Source organism: Tachypleus tridentatus, chromosome 10, assembly GCF_004210375.1.
Source record: "Tachypleus tridentatus isolate NWPU-2018 chromosome 10, ASM421037v1, whole genome shotgun sequence".
In the NCBI taxonomy this organism is placed as follows: domain Eukaryota; kingdom Metazoa; phylum Arthropoda; class Merostomata; order Xiphosura; family Limulidae; genus Tachypleus; species Tachypleus tridentatus.
This window is the reverse complement of record NC_134834.1, coordinates 67,278,725-67,295,750: the sequence shown is the minus strand read 5'-3', so window position 1 is coordinate 67,295,750 and position 17,026 is coordinate 67,278,725. Positions and strand designations below refer to the sequence as shown.

Below are 17,026 nucleotides of genomic sequence, written 5' to 3'. Positions count from 1 at the left end.
TTGAAACTTAAAACCTGGTAACTTATGTGACAGTAAGCACTACAGCTGACACTTTGTGGTTCAAGTGACTGAATCCTAAAACTTGATATCTAAGGAGGCAGAAAGAGCTTAAACTAACATCTTTCGACCAAAGGAACTGAATTTTGAAACCAGATATTGGTACAGGAAGTAAGAAAGCAGAATCTGATGGTTGGAAGATCTGAATTCTAATGCCTGGCAGCATGCATGACATGAAAACTTAACACTCACCTTACCGAATGAATAGCTTTGGCCGTCACTTAACACTGACGGCAGGGCATGGCCAGATGGATTAAGGCGTGCGACTCGTAATCTGAGGGTCGCGGGTTCGCATCCTCGTCGCACCAAACATGCTCGCCCTTTCAGCCGTAGGGGCGTTATAATTTGAAGGTCAATCCCACTATTCGTTGGTAAACGAGTAGCCCAAGCGTTGGCGGTGGGTGGTGATGACTAGCTGTCTTCCCTCTTGTCTTACAGTGCCAAATTAGGAACGGCTAGCGTAGATAACCCTTGAATAGCTTTGAGCGAAATTAAAAAAAAACAAACAAACAAACACTTAATACAGCATTTATAGTCCATCCTCTTTTTTTAAAAAAACTGCTCGTTATTATTTCTCAAATATATACACTAATTGTCGTTACTATTCTCAATTACATAAAAGGATATTTTTTATCAAAACTTTAATAACTAATGACAATGAGTAACTTCTGAAAAGATCAGATTAGTGTTAAAATATAATCCATTTATTTGACATTGCAAGTCCATTAACTTACCGTAAACCCGATAGGGGACCATTTTCTATAGCATTGAAAGTTGTAACTTAGTTATATTATGTTAACACAGCTCATGTTTATTAGCAACAACAGAGTGATTCAGAAAAAAAAAAAAATCATATTTCTCTCTAACAGAAAGACAACAGTGTAAGAGACGATATGAGTTCATGTAGACTTTTGAAGTATTGTTGGCATTCCTAAAAATAATCAAATTACGTAGGGTTTCGAAAACTCGTCTATACATTCAGTTTTGTATTGTGTGCCAAACGATTATAATATTAAATCTACCTTTATTGCATATTTTGATATGGTGGCACACTGGTAGCATTTTTTAAAATTCAAATACATTTTGGTTTTTTTACTCACATGTCTTTTGTTTCAGAAGCAGAGATGAAAGGAAAAAAACATTCTGTTTGCATCAAAATACGTGCAGAAGGTTAAAAGTTAGCGTAAGAGATGTCAAAAAAGACGAGAGTGAATTTACAAGTATCCGGAAAGTTACAGGTGCGGATTTGCTACTATTTCACTCTAGATTATGTGCATAAAAATATTTGAAACGCTTACAAATCAAATGCTAAAACAATATGTCAGAAGAAGATGGAAAATCCAAATAAAGAAATATTAAGGTCTAAAAACCGATAGATCTTTTAAACACTATACAATCCAATCTTTCAACTCTGTAGGAGGTAAAAAGCAAACGGGGTTTGAAGATAAAACATCGCAGAGAAATGTGATCATTTGCAGAACTTATAAAACCGTAAAAGACAAAACACAAGTGAAGTGAAACAAACGACTTGCATCATGTCTAAAGAGATGGAACAACGGAAGCTTTTTTAACCATATATAATAAGAATTGTGGAATACGTCAGACACTGTTTCGAGTATATCACTCAAATAAATCTCAATGACAAGTCTATTGTCTTTTCACGACATTTTAGTAAAAATAGTTAGTGGTGTTACGGTTTATCTACAAATTCATATTGTGTGCAAAAGAGATCAACTTCTCACTCATTATTCGTTGGTAAAAGAGCAGCCCAAGAGTTGGCGGTGAGTGGTGATGACTATCTACCTTCCCTCTTGTCTTTTACTTCTAAATTAGCAACTGAACTCAAATCAAACTCTTTTATGCGACTCATGGAGGCGGTTTGTAGCTGAATATAACGTAAATGATCCCTAGGTTTAAAATAACATGCCTCAGATTATTGTAAAGATAAAGATAAATGCCATAACATTTTGCCAGTAATTGTTAAAAGCATGCGAATGTTTGTACTATACATACAAGTAAAAACAGAGTTACTGCTATAACTGTTCATAGACGATGAAATTAGCAACAAAAAAAGTGATGGGAATTTATACGTAAACCGAAACCGAAGTGTCTTGTGTGAAATTCATAAGTTAAGCTGTCACTCATAACAGACTTCAACGATATAAACGTCTGGGGATATCAATTAAACAGGTAAATACAGTAAATGTATCTACAAACAAGACATATATTTCATTTAACATTTTTAAAATCAAATTAAACATTCAAATCAATCTGTTAGTAATTACCTTTATTAATATAGTCAACCCCCTCGTGGCAGAGCGGAATGTCTGAGGAATTAAACTCCAGAGACCGTGTTTCGATATCCAATGGGAGCAAAGCACCACTAGCCCGTTGTGCAACTTTGTGCTTAATTTCGAGCAAACAAACCAATGACAAAGCTGGACGTTATTTGTGAATTCTAATTAATGAAATTAATTTAATAAAAAAACAGAGTTATTATTAACTTAAAATAATGGAATATAATTTTACGTATTCCAATTTACTTTTGCAATTTCAAAACCACATGAAACGTCTTTTAAGTTTAGATTTATTAAGAATTCAGTAAATATTATTGCACATCGGTTTCTATTATACTTAATAACATTATAGACGTTTTATTAATTCAAATATATTTTTATGAGAAGTTGATTTGGACCATTATTTCTGGGTTATTAAAAGCAATATACCAGTCTAAGAATGTTTAACTAATTAAAATTATATTAAATCAGCCATTTCTGTTCTTACAATTTTACATTCCTGTAGATTAAAGTTGATTTTAAAAACCTGATTGAAGTCTTTAACAAGCCCGGCATGGCCAGGTGGATTAAGTTACTCGACTCTTAATCTGAGGGGCGCGGGTTCGAAGCTCTGTCGCACCAAACATAATCGCCCTTTCAGCCGTGAGGGCGTTATAATGTGACGCTCAATTTCACTATTCGATGATAAAAGAGTACTCCAAGAGTTGGCGGTGGGTGGTGATGACTAGTTGCCTTCGCTCTAATCTTACATTGCTAAATTAGGGACGCCTAGCGCAGATAGTTCTCGTGTAGCTTTGCGTAAGATTAAAAAAAGTCTTCAATAATATAATTAATCAGTTTTTATACGGAAAAACAACTATTTCTAAATATAAGTCGACTAAGACCAAAACAAAAATATCCTAAACTTTTGTGTATATAAATAATAATTATATCATTTCTATTGAGGTAGGGTTTGAACAAGAAATTTGTATCCTTACGGGAGCCAGTTTTTCCTCAAATACAGCTAATCTGTATCTGCACTTTTAGGGAAACTTTTTTCTGAAACAAGAAATAAACCCTAGCTTATATGTTTTTACTTTCTGTTATACCGATGATTTAATATATATTAATGATGCAAGTTTTATCCATCTCTATTCTATTCAACAAAACTTGTATTTCAAATATTTAATAAATGCAATTAAAGTGGGTATAATTGAGCTAGATAACTAACCTACATAAAAACCAATGTATGTCACGTTATGTTATGCTTCATTTCTCGAAATTGGAGGAGTCACAAAAGCCAAAACGCATTTATTCAGATAGAATAGCTTGATCACTATGTGTTCATTACGATTTTAGTAACGAGGGAGCAAAAGGAGGGGGATTCAGAGAAACCTTTAAAGTGTTGTGAGTGTTGGTATAATAAACTTAAAGACGTAGTGTAGGGCCATATAGCATAGAGCCAATTGCATATAATTTATAATGAAAATAGAAATATGAGCTCAATTTTAAACTTAAAACGTTTCTGAATTGAGCTGTTTTCTGTTATATCAATAATGTTTTTGACAAACACAAACCTCTTTACTTGACAGAAACTCTAAATTAAGGAATCGACAAATATTTTTGATAATAATGAAGGTTTTAAGTCTTTTTGAATCACAAATAAAGTAACCTAAAATAATTCAAGTGTTTTAATAATGTTAGAACTCGAGCCTAAATCATTATTACACATTATATTTCGAACCACGTGTTTAATGACTATATATATGTGTGTGTGTGTGTGTGTGTGTTACAGATTTCTGTTCAAGTTTCACAAAATGTAAAATTGAAAAGAGAAACCATTACGTAGAGGCCTAACGTTTTCCCCGATTGATCATACTCACTGCTGTTTACTGAAGTTTCGCCTGTTGGACATTAATTGGCACAACTTGAACTGGCAATTCAAAGAAATTGAGAAATTGAAATATAAATCTGTAACGCATATATGTTATCATTAAACACATGATCCGATATATATAATGCAAAATAATGATTTAGGCACAAGCTCTAACATTATTCAACCACCTCAATTATTTTAGGTTTGTTTATTGGTGCTTGAAAAGGAACTAAAATCCCCATTAATTTTGAATGCGGATCACCGTCATAAGAAGCCTAGCTGTATTTCTTTGATTTATATTTGATCGTAAGATTTCCTTTCTTCCTTCTTTGATTTGCCAGACCAAGCTATACCAATGGGTCTTCAATTGGCAAAACTGCAATCCACAGCAGTGGGTACATTGAATCATGGTAAACAATGGGGCTCCACGCAACGATTCTCTTTCAATTCTACCTTTGTTGAAATTGTAAAAGAAATATTTCGCGTTTGTGTGAAATTTGTCATTAGGTTGTCCAGAAATAAATGCTGGAATTCTTACGATGGCATTTAGAAGCTGAATATCGAGTAACTTATCGTTGGTTGATGGGTTTAATCCAACTTTTGTCTTTTACAAGGTGTTTTAATTGTCTGCTGTTTCAACTCTACTCAGCGTAAGTTTCGCAACCCCCAAGGCAGCATGGAAAACAAGGACTTTCGTCTGATTTTCTTCTACGGCTTGGCTCGGCAGGGCCAAGTGGTTAAGGAACTCGACTCGTAGTCCGAGGATCACGGGTTTTTATCTCCGTCACACCAAATATACTCGTACTTTCAGCCGTGGATGCGTTATAATGTGACGGTCAGTCCCATTATTCGTTGGTACAAAAGTAGCCCAAGAGTTGGCGGCGGGTGGTGAGGACTAGCTGCTTTTCCTCTAGTCTTACATTGGTTAATTAGGGACAGCTAGCGCAGATAGCGCTCGTATAGCTTTGCGAGTAATTCAAAAGAAACAAATCAAACTCTTACGACTTCTAATTTGGACATAAAGTTACCGAAACTACACAGAATATCAACCAGGCATTCGGCCATGGATCTGTTACTGAATCTACAATTTAGAATTGATTCCAAAGGTTTCGACATGGAGATAAAAGTTTTGAAGACCAAGAAGATCGTGGAAGGAAGACATACTAATATTAAAACATATTAAGGGAATCATTTAAGACAGACCCTAGCACAACAGTACGTGAGCTTGAATGAAAGCTAGGCACAAACAAATCAAGCATTGCCAACCACCTGCGTGCGGTTGGAAGAACGAGAAAGTTGGATAAGCGAGTTCCACATGAGCTGACTGAAGATCAACAAATTTGGTGTTACGATACCTGTCGAATTGGGAATCGAGGTTCTGCCTCATCCACCTTATTCCCCAGACTTTTCCCTCAACAGATTTTCATTTTTTTAAAAGCACTTTGACAACGTTTTGAACAATAAGTGCTTTCAAAACCAGGCAGCTGCAGAAGAAGCTTTCAGGGACTTCACTGAATATATAAACTCTAATTTATACAGCGGGGGCATAAACAGTATTGTTAGACGTTGGCGAAAGCGTGTTGAAGCAAATGCTGCTTGCTTTGATTAAAGCTTGTTTCACAACACTGTTTTATAATTTTCCAAACTTCGCAGTTCAAAAATAACATGTATATCTGGACAACCTCATACAACTTACAGCTTTTACAGTAATAAGATTACTCATTAGAATAGGTGGGACATTTCAATAATTGGCATCATTTTTTGAAGTACACAAGTTTTTACAGTAAAGAAAGCTTTAGTACTTAAACTAATATCCAAAATCCCACTGTAAACTTTGTAAGTGGTAATAAAGTACATTTTTAGTAAGTATACTCAAAACTAAAAAAATATACATATGTTTAAGAAATATTTTTTTCCAGTAGTGTTGTTTATGCGTTTTATTTTATTTTTTCAGTACAGTGACTAATAAAAATATTAGGTTATACTTTAGTTGCTCAGCTGCAGGACATGAAAGTCATTGTCAGAACGCAGTTACCAACGCGCACTGGCTTTTTATATATTAGAAATGATTCATCTAACTCATTTTTACCAACAGTTATTATATGAATTCATCTCATTGGTGATCTTAGTTTTGATTAGCTCACAAAAGAATTTATTGACTGATTCAACTTCAGTTTTCTGCCTCTTTGGTGGTCAAGCTTGATTCCACAATCTTTAATTCACTTAGTTATGAAATGTGAAGTTAGGATATACTATGGAGTGGGGATGGTAGTTCTTTCCCATCATTTTTACCAGATATAGGCTACCATATCTGTATGCTACTTTGATAGAAAACAGAATGTATTTGGCCATTTGTGTTAAAACATGTTAATTCATATTCTCCATCCTGATCTTACCATCCTCAATCTTATATAACCAAAAGCAATATCCATTTTCAATTTTAAATATACTTAACTATTTGCAGTAATACTACTTCATTTGCGGATAATGTTGAACTATTTTGTTTGTTTGTTCAGAATTAAGTACACAAAAAGTTATCTGTGCTTATTAATCGGGAAGCCTTAAATATTTGGCCAGTGGTGCTTATAACTTTTAAACATTATAAACCATTTATCTTCAGTGAATTTATTTTGCACGTTAGTATTCATATAAGACATTAGATATCTTCGTCGGAGAAAAGTGAGCTTGTAAAAGACGTGAGGTTAATCATTAAGCAAAGTGTAACAATATAAACTCAGAATTAATTCGCTCGTGGTAAACCATCGATAAAATAATCAGCTATGGACCAGATAGAAGACTCAGTATTGTTTAAAAATTTGTAAAATCTTTGTATATAAATCACTATTTTTAATAGTAGTGATTATAGGTTGTATTTTTTCATTAAACTATATATTTGTGTTAAGAAAAATATGTGCGTAGTAATTTTGTTGGCAAATATAAATTTGATACATACTGACATATTCAATCAGCTCTAAATTAAAATTAAAATTTATGGCTATTTAAAATCGTAATACGCAACATAATGAATGGGAATCTCGTCTCTAATAAATCAGAATACGTAATATAAAAACTTGAACATTCGTCCGGGATAAATTATAATAGGTAACATGGAAAATGAATAGTTTTTTATACTGCTTTATGATAATTATTGTAACTTCTTAAAAAACGAATATTTTATAAATGAAATGGTTACTTTTACTTTTAATTTGCGATCTCTAAAAGGAGGGTAGAATCTGAAACATATTTGGATTATAAATACAAGGTTCAAATCTAATGATGCTATCGGAAGCGTGACTTGGTCAGAATATCGCGCCGAAAGATTCAACTTCAGGTAGCTGGGTTTGTCTTAACGTTCCCAGATTATACTTGAATTAAATTTTCTGGGAGAGAGAGTGGATGTGTAATTATTTCTGAACTATATAAATAAGGTTTTTAGTTCTTGTTAATTAGTAATAATTGTCTAAAGAGTATAGGTTACGTATCTAATATAAATTAAAAGTGTTTTGTTATAGTCAATAAATTTATACTACGATATTTATTTTAATTTGTTTGGGGGGAGGGGTTACTATCATACCCATAAGTGACAGTAAAAGAGTGTATTGTAGTATTGTTGGTTAAAGAATCTAATCCTTACGTGGTTAGTAGTCTGACGCAGCTATTTCATTACTTATTTGTTTTTTCGGATTATACGCAAAGTATCTTTCACGCTTTTTAATGCTATTACTACAGAAAAAAAAATCATTTGACCTTCTTGTGCTTCTTTGACAAATGTTATAACTTAATTTTTACATGCATTTAGTTATCCATGAAATTTTGATAAGTTTTATATAGTTCAAACTGGTTACGAGTTGAGGCTTTGAAATTCGAAACTATACTAGACTTCTTTGTATAGGGTGATCGTCTAATTGTGTCTTAATTTACGAGTTTATAGTGTACCAAGCTTTATAACAAAGATTTAAAAACGATTTCCAGCACCTTTCTCCTCGAGTATCCCCTTGGAGACAGAAACAGATCAGTAAACGAAGCTCAGGATATGAAATACAAGTTGCCATATTGAAATCATCTCAGTGGTAACTAATCGACAGCTGTAATTTGGTGAAAGTAAAAGCTCAAAATCATGGCAACAAACAACACAACTGTACATTTTTCGCCAAACAAATGCAACTACAACGGGACTGATCCTTGAAACTCGTCATGTGTCGCTTTAACTCGTTCGATTTGATTAATTAATTTTCTCATAGTACTTGTTTTGTTTAATTTCAGCACTAATGTTTCCAAATTCCCGTACACTTGAAAACTTTTAAATTTGTTTTTACCTGTTTAAAACATTAAATGACGCATTGAAAAACAAACAAACAATTGAACTAACAATGAGAACAGTGTAACACATTTTGTTATTACTTTGACTAATATTATTTGTACAGCTGAAATTCGTTGATCATAGTTATTTAATATTATTGAAACAGAATATGTTCGTTTGGAATGTCGAAAGAAAAAGAGTATAATTAGTCTTGAAGAAGTAATTTCATACTAAATATTTGTGATATTAGTAATTTATAAATTGAAATATACACTTATCTCATATCCAAGGTTGTAAAGTTGTTTTTATTCTAATTTCTTGTACTGAAAAATATACTGGGGTTTCGTTTGCATTATTCGCGAGTTTTAAAAAAGTACCCGCATTCTGCACGAAGCAAACTCGAAAACGCTGCGATTGTGCAAACATGTAGCGACGGAAAGTAAATATTGATAGAGTGTAAATAAGACTAGTTAAAATAAAATTGAGAGACATCACTGGAATATTAAATAGTAATGCGCTATTTTCTTTTTTTTTTCTTCGCTATCTTTACCTAAAGCCTCCTGTTCTAGTCTCTTTCCTAACGCTAATATTACTTCAATGATCTGCTGTTAAACGGATAACAAAACCTGCAATTAAAATATAGGCATCTAAACCAATGTTGGTAAAGCGGATCGAGTACTACTTTTTGTGTAATTTTGTAAAATTACAAACCAGGCCTAATTAAAAAAAAGAATGAAATACACAGTAACAAAACTTCACATTTTTAAGACTTGCTTAATATTGCGAAGGATACAATTTTTTTTTCTGTCACGATTGAAGAATATGTGGACCATTTTTTTTTAATTAACAGGGAAGAAAATACTGGCCAGTCTATGCGGGTAGGGAACGAGTCTCTAATTGAGGAGAGTAGTATGTTTATGTACGTTGAAAGCTTGTGTTAAAATTATTTACAAACGTTAAAATTTTCTTGTTATTTTTATGTGTGTACGTGTATCACTGACATTAGTTCCATATATCATCAGTGGTACGAGTACTACGGTTTGAGAATCTCTGATCTACAAAATATGGCCTGTTATGTATTATACTTTATCACGGATGAGTTTCCGATTTTAAATAACCTGAAACTGAATTTACTTGTAATTCAAATTTAAGAATTAATTAAAAGTCAGTATGCACGAGATTTATTGTATTTGCCAGCAAGATTAATGTACACAGTTTTCGTTCTTAACACGTTTTCTTTAATATATAAACAACAATACAAACTATAATAATGGATATCACAGATAATAACTTGTATACAAAAGTCTTGCAAACAATACATAGTCTTCTATCTAACCTAGAACCGAATCTATTATTGACGACTCACAGTGACCGATTTAATTCTCTGTTGATACAAGGTAAACTTCTCTTGACGGCGAGCTACCTAGCTGCTTCATTAAACACACGCGTTTTTCACAGTCGACAAAGTCTGATGTCCTCGTAGAAATACTAATTTCGAAATTCAATTCACTAAAGCTAAATGGTTTCTAATGTTTCAAATCTAGAAACATTCCTAGTCTAATATTTGTAATTTTCCAATTAATAAGCGTTTATCACAGTTATAACTTCCGAAGTTTATAGTATACTGTTTGTAACAACCCAACAATATCATACTGTCTCTTGGCGCGTCGATTTATAAACTTTTAGGTGAGGTTCGCGAAAGTTCAGACGGCCCAACAATACTGATATAAATAATTTTATTAACACTATCTATCCAGCAGAATTAGAAACTGAAAATACTTCAATATCTAATACAGAAGAGCATTATTTATATTTAGTAATTGAAATAGTTGGTAACGATATATCAACGTAAATATTTTTGATAAAATAAAATACTTTGTCTTTCCAATTTATGGTTTACTCTCTTTCAATAGTAATGTACCATACCCTTCTGTTATAAGTATTAAAACTTCGCAGTTATTCAGATATTGTAAAATTTGTAACAGTTAAAATATTTTATCAGTAATGTTGAAATATTGATACAAAAATTAAAAGTTAATGGATTTAACAAAGAAACTTTAAATAAAAATATTAAAACTATTCTGTAACAATTATAAGAAAGTACTAAATAAATATAAAGAAATTTTACTAAACATTTCTAACAAATATTTTCACTTATATGAGTGTTTGTTTTATATTAAAACCACATCAGGCTATCTGCTGAGCCCTCCTAGGGAAATTGAACCCCCGATTTAAGCGTTCTAAATAAATATATTTACAGCTCTACCAGTGGGGAACTGTTTAGTTATGAATAAGGTCATTTAACAACTTGACACTGCTACTCTATGTGAATGTACACCTTGCAGCATATAAAGGCTTGTTTAAAGCATGATAGTTATAGGAGACTTGACTATTTGGTGGTTAGGTGCTATACTAGTTAGTTGGCACAATTTCGTTTCTTCTGGGTAAGTGATATTAACAAGTGATTGTTGGAGTATTTCTTGTTTTAATTAACAGATTATTGTTGTGTTTTTTTTGCTTCGTTCCTTTTCTGTGTCGTGTGCACTATAAAGTATAAAATATCGAACATTCAGTTTTCCATTATATTTTATTAACCCATTTAACTTCAGGGGTGGTCGGCATGGCTACAGTCATCCGACCATATTTCGCCCCACCACGGTCGATTCGGTTCGTAGTCCCCGCAGACTCAAACCTATCGGCGATATTTGACGTTATCGGTGATCATCTGGGTGGGAACGTCCTCAACTGTCTTCAACATTTTGGCAAGGGGCGATATGTAACGGCACTGTCATCGTCCACAGTCGCCCAAAAACTTCTGATAGAAGATGACTTTACATTTAAAATTGAGCCGGCTGGCCAGAATATTAAATGAGTGACCATTCGATCTTTGTCTTACAAACACCCTTTTGGTCAAGCATGGCTAGGTGGTTAAGGCACTCGACTCGTAATTCGGGGGTAGTGGGTTCAAATCCCCGTCACATGCTCGCCCTTAGAAAAAGACCAGTAGACCAGTGGATACTTACGGGCATTGATTGGCTTAAAAAGAACTTAGACTTGGAAAATGCTAAATTATCCCAGCAGCGAGCATTTCCAGTCTGATAGAGTCAACAGATCCCAGAAGTGCTACTAGGGTTCAACTGTGTAAGGACCAGAAGATGTCTAAAAACAAGCATACCTTCAGTCTGATGAGGGAAGACAGTCGGGTGTCTTGAGACACTCTTAACATCCTCAACATGTGCTCTATTATAGCTTCGCCCGTGGACGAGGAAATTTGGCGAGACATTACACAGTTTCTGTCAACCCTCGAACCTTCACACGTTGACAATCCATTACTCTGTGTAAATGTTAGGCGGATATTCGGTCCATGGCACTTGGTATGTGTCCTGGACCAAATGGCTTACCAGTGGAATTCTACCACCACGTGTAGCATGTTATCAGACCCGTCTTCATTAGACTTTTTAACGACTGTCTGGCTCGTGAGTCCATGCCTCCAGATACGCTGGATGGATTACTCACTCTAATCTTTAAGGATCCCACCCGGTCTGAAGACCTTCACTTGTGGCGTCCCATATCCCTCCTGAATGTGGATGCAGAGACTGTATCTAAAGTTCTATGTGCCCGTTTGAGTGTTGCTATGTCCTCCTCTCTTGTTCATGACACTCAGATATTTGGTGTGCATAGAAGAAGTATCAAACAAAATGTGTTGCTTCTATGGGACCTGTTTCATTACATTACAGACAGGAACATCCCTGCATTTTTGTGTCACTCAATCAGAGTAAGGCCTTTGATCGGGTCCACCCAAATGTTTGTGGTACGTTCTTTAGAGATATGGTTTTCCTCCAGTTTTTGTGCAATATATACGAACTTTCTACACGTCTTTCCTGAGCAGGATCTTAGTAAATGGATACTTGACGTCTCCCTTTAACATCTGTCAGGGTGTTCGTCAAGGATGTTCATTATCGCCTTCTCTCTATACGTTGGTGATAGTGCCTGCTTTCTTATCTGTACCACTCGGTTTCGGTGGTACCATGGCCTTTAGTTGCTAGGAGGGGTATCATTTAAGCATGTTAGCTATGCGCATGACGTGAACCTCTTTTTAGCAAACCTAACATCCTCGGACTAAGCCCTTGGGGCTTAGACTAATCTTGGGGCGATTCTTCCTTTAAATAATTGTAGTGCACGAGCTGTCGACCAGCATATCTACACCTTCCTGCGGAGTAGTAGGACTAAGGCAGTATCTCGTTGTCTTTAACTGAGCCACCCCACAAGGGAGGACTGGGCATCTCGTGTGTCCGAACCAAGTGTCTTTGAGCTTCCTGTCCCCAACTATCCGTTCTCTGTCTTGGGAGGATCATCCTTGTCGCCAACTTGCTCGTTTCTTGATTGCCACAGAACTCTGGCATTTTGGTGTTTCGCCGAGCCTGTGTTTTGATCCTTCCGATTTGTATACTGACACTGTTGCGGCGATTAGACATTGTCACACCAAGTCACGTGACTTTACGACGGACTCCGATTCTCTCTACAGTCTGCTTGCCCCATAATGTAGTCGCAGGATAGAGCAACATCACCCTGCTCTTCCATGGGACATTATTTGGGGCCGGATAGTCATGCGCCATGTTGATAGTTACCTTCAAGCTTTTAACTAGTGCGTAGTTCATAACATCTTACTGGTGAGAGAACATTTGTACCTATCAAACATCAGTACTATCGAGTCATGTTCATTGTGTCATGCATGTGTGGATTCTGCCCTACACACGTTGGTCCTCAGCCCAACGTTGGATGGAAGAAGGTGGCTTGCCTTTTTCATGCCCCTTAAATTTCGGCCAAGACCATATCAAATCACGTGCCGATTTTTGTTTCCGGCCACCTGACTTTTACTTTCCACTGTACTATATCTATGTTTAAGTACGTCATATGGCTTACTAGCAACTAATATGTTTATGAGCTGGCATTATTGACGTACTATAAATTACTGGCTATGACCAGATACAAGCTGTTACTTCGCCTACAGGTGTACTATCAGTTACTGCGCCCGAAGGACTTTTACCATCGTTGGCTTCCAGACGTAATGCATATATACATACACTTGGCAGTGAAAGCGCTCAGTTAATTCTTAAAATTGTGATTGTATTTTCATTTTTGTAACTATATTTATATTTTTGTAACTATATTTATATTTTTGTTACTGTAATTCCATTTTTGTAAATAACATTTCTGTACATATTTGTATCAATTTTTGGTTTTTAATCTTGAATTTCTATATTCTTGTATGTGTATGTTTATAATAAATTTATATACGTTTGTATGTGTGTATAAATGTTCATTTTAATTTTGTATTTACAATGATATATACATTCTCATATTGTTTGTATACCTGTCAATTATTTGTAATTTTTTCCATATTCTAATGTTAATTCCATTGTTTATATACTTTTTGTACCTTTATTTTGTATTTGACATCTTGTTAAATCACTGCTATATATATTTATTGTTCTCTATTTTTTATTCTGATATTGTGCCTAATAAATCCAAAATTATACTAATTAATTTATACAACTTCGTACAAGTATAATTCATTTACTGGGCTACCAATGAGCACCATTCTATCATAATGGGGCTGGAACGCTAACTTTAAATGTTAGAAACTTATTTTTCTTATTTTTGTTTCTTCTTTACTTTAGAGAGCAGTCACCTTCCTACAACTCTCTGCAGGCAGTGAAAGATGATGCATATGCGGGACGTTGTGGGCTTGAGCACCCACATCTCGCTCTCGTAATTTCTATATTTATTATTTCTTTATGTGAGACTAACGAATGCAGATAAAAACTAATAGACGGTGTATCCCCTCCGCAATGTGGATCCTACTTATTCAGTCACCTACAACAACTAGGGTACATTTTATATCCCATATTAAAGTTTGTACCCTGGGATCCTTTCAATTAGTAAAAAGTTTCTTCTTTAATAATTTTTTTCGGTTTAATTATGGTTATGACAAAGTATTATATAACAGTGTTGATTTTTTAAAGAATAGGCGAGTTCTTCGCAATACACAATATATATCAAACTGAATCAAACACGAGTATTAAAATCAATGCACATTAATAAATCCGTTACATGGCAAACGTTTAATATGTGCAGATATAATTCATGTGACTGGAGAAAAAGAAAACAGTTATGGAAGAAAGGAAGAAACAAGTTAATAAAAAGTATTTTCACACTGCACTACTCATAATTGTCTTCATAATATCAATATGAAAAATTGAAGCACCGTTTCAATTTAGTCATGACTTTCCTAAGCTATGAATATTTTAAAACATCAACTCGCCTGATGAAGTGCATCCTAGTGAGAGTAATAATATATTTGAAATTTTACTCATGTTAATACTAAATTTCGGTCATTTTTTGAATCTGCAATGATAATAAATTTTACTTCTTACCAGATGTATATGTAAATTTGGTTTGGTTTGTTTTGAATTTCGCGCAAAGCTACACGAGCCGTCCGAAATTCAGCAGTGCAAGATTAAAGGGAAAGCGGCTAGTCATCACCACCCATCGCCAACTCTTGTGCAACTCTTTTACCAACGAATAGTGGGATTAATCGTCACTTATAACAACCCCTCGACTGAAAGAGCGAGCATGTTTAGTGTGACGGGGATTCGAACCCGCGACTCTTGGATTACGAGTCGAGCGCCTTAACTATCTGGCCTTGCCGGGCCTTATGTACATTGAAAAGTATATTTCATTACTGTGCAAGCAGAGATTCAAAACATTTGAGCCAAATCACTAACTTTACTGCAATAGTATTTCTTTGATTATAGGTTTTCTAGAAACTGGATTATAATAGCAAACCCTGACTCTATAAGTCCACTTGTTTTAAATCTAACATTACTTACACTTGCATTAAGTATCGATCATATTCTATAAACGAATAAATTATTTTCTTAGTTTAGTTGGAGCTAAACTTTACCGAACGTAACACTATCAATAAATACATTTCAGTGATTCTACGGCCCAATGTTAGACCTTTCTAAAAATTATCTTTTAATATGTTATAAAAAAGTTTCTATTTATAATCGCCTTTTGTTTATACTTGTGAAAGGAAGTGGGTGCACATGCACCTTTTGATAGCGAGGTGCGCTCGCACTTTCAGGACAAAAAACCAAAACGAAACACAAAGTGTGCATTATTATAATAGTTTTTTTTTAACATAGTTAAAAATAACTCTACTCCAACGGTTTTATGCAATGAAGGATAGTTTAAATGTAATTATTTGCTTCAGTTTAGATTTAAAATAAATGCATATGCAAATCTCGTGATTATATTTCAACGTATTAAAGAATTATTCTCCTAATACCTATTTTATTGAAACCAATTATTTGTCACATTATTCCCATTTTTATATAAATATACGTTTCCCTAAACCTTGATCAAAAAGGCATAAACCTATACAAGAGAACGAATCCGACAAATAAAAGCATGCACAGTATCTTTGTCTTTACGAAAGACGTTACAATTCATTTTTGGGCCCGACATGGCCAAGCGTGTTAAGGCGTGCGACTGGTAATCTGAGGGTCGCGGGTTCGCATCCCGGTCGCGCCAAACATGCTAGCCTTTTCAGCCGTGGGGGTGTTATAATGTAGCGGTTAATCCCACTTTTCGTTGGTAAAAGAGTAGCCCAAGAGTTGGCGGTGGGTGGTGATGACTAGCTGCCTTCCTTGTAGTCTTACACTCCTAAATTAGGGACGGATAGCGGAGATAGCCCTCGTGTAGCCTTTCGCGAAATTAAAAAAAACAAACAAACATATCGCAGATAACTCTTTTTAACAGACAGTTAATAATATTTTTACATTAATTATATGTATCTATGTGTCAATTGATATACTTACCGTTCGCCAGTTAAATGAATAAATTAATTTTTATTCTTTTCAACATATATAACACGGAAACCAAAACTCGATTATATAAATTTCCTAGTATGTACGGATCGAAGTGATCATCATTGTATGATAAAGGCTGAATAATTTTTTTTTAATAAGATAAGTAAATTTTATCAAATATTGTTACAGAAATACGTCTTTATCGACAAACCGCAAGGAAAACATCTATTTCTGTAAAGAAAGCGAAGCTTTTCTAATAAAACTTATCATTCAAACATAGACCTCAAGTTTCATCTGTCGGATGAATGCTTTTCCTTCAGAGTGGCTGGTATGTAATAAAATTCTATTTGGTACAAATTCTGTTACCAAACATTTTATCTGCAATATACAGTTAAGTGCAAATATTTTCTTTCTTTATGACAAGCACGTAAGAGTTAGTTTACTGGAAAGACGAATGCAGCTTTGTTTAATTGAACGAGTTTATGAGAAGAGATAAACATTTAATATAGTAAATAATACAATGATGTCTCGTAAGATTACGTAATATAGCCATACTTTTTTGCGGTATTTCAATTTGAGTTTGTTGGGAAGCATTAGCCTACATGATGGTGAATCCATGTTTTGTTCACAGCAGTTTTTC

General features: G+C 34.4%; 1 long non-coding RNA gene across 1 annotated transcript; it reads left to right on the top strand.

Moving 5' to 3' along the window:
- The first annotated feature begins 7,416 nt into the window (after positions 1-7,416).
- LOC143228100 (uncharacterized) lies at positions 7,417-8,793 on the top strand. Its single transcript, XR_013015192.1, has 2 exons — positions 7,417-7,540; positions 8,182-8,793. It is a non-coding gene; the product is annotated as an uncharacterized LOC143228100 (long non-coding RNA).
- Positions 8,794-17,026: the final 8,233 nt, after the last annotated feature.